Here is an 803-nt window from a genome sequence, read left to right as displayed (position 1 = left end):
CCCACCCCACCCCACCCCCAGCCCCAGTCCTCTATCCTCCACCTGTCAGGACTCCGCAGGTGCCTCCAACCTCCCTCCAGCCCTGTCCCACCGCCCAGCCATCTCCTGAGCCTGCTGGCAGGGAACCAGTTTCTTCTGGAAAAGAACACACCAAGGTCCGGCCTGGAGCTATCTCCCTCCCCACTTGCCTCTTGCTTTCCCGGTGGCCCCTTCAACTCTATCCCCTCACCCCCAAATACCAACCCCTTACCCACTCCAGCCTGTCCAGGAGGAAACCCAAGGGGGGGCGAGGGAGGATGCTTGGACCTGCGGCCCGCTCCCTCCCCACCCACCGGCCCGCTCCCTCCCCACCCACCGGCCAGCTCCCTCCCCACCCACCGGCCAGCTCCCTCCCCACCCACCGGCCCGCTCCCTCCCCACCCAGCGTGCCTGGGACTTGACCCTAAGGTGTGGCCCCTGGGCCTCTTTCAGGGCTTGGTTTACAGACTGGGAAGGCCCAGAAATCTTCACACTCTCCAGGGGGCCGCAGACCCCAGACTCACTCTGAGAAGCACGGTGGAGCTTAAGCACACACAAGCCCAGGACCCAGAAAGGCTGTGGATGCGTCTCCGCCACCCACCGCCCTGCCAGTGTGCATGTGCTGGCAGCCAGCACGCAGGAGCACGGTGTACAGGGCACCCTTTACCCTCCCTTTTTGGGGGGGAGAACTTGGCCTGGCTTTTCTCCACTCCTCCCCTTCGGTGTGAGTCAGCATTCGGTCTCGGGACTGGAAGCTGGACCCTCCCCTTCCCAGGAACTCAGAG

Source organism: Condylura cristata, unplaced genomic scaffold (assembly GCF_000260355.1).
Source record: "Condylura cristata isolate star-nosed mole 26May11 unplaced genomic scaffold, ConCri1.0 scaffold00002, whole genome shotgun sequence".
NCBI classification, from domain to species: Eukaryota; Metazoa; Chordata; class Mammalia; order Eulipotyphla; family Talpidae; genus Condylura; species Condylura cristata.
The sequence above is the reverse complement of the archived record's forward strand: the minus strand, read 5'-3'. Positions refer to the sequence as shown.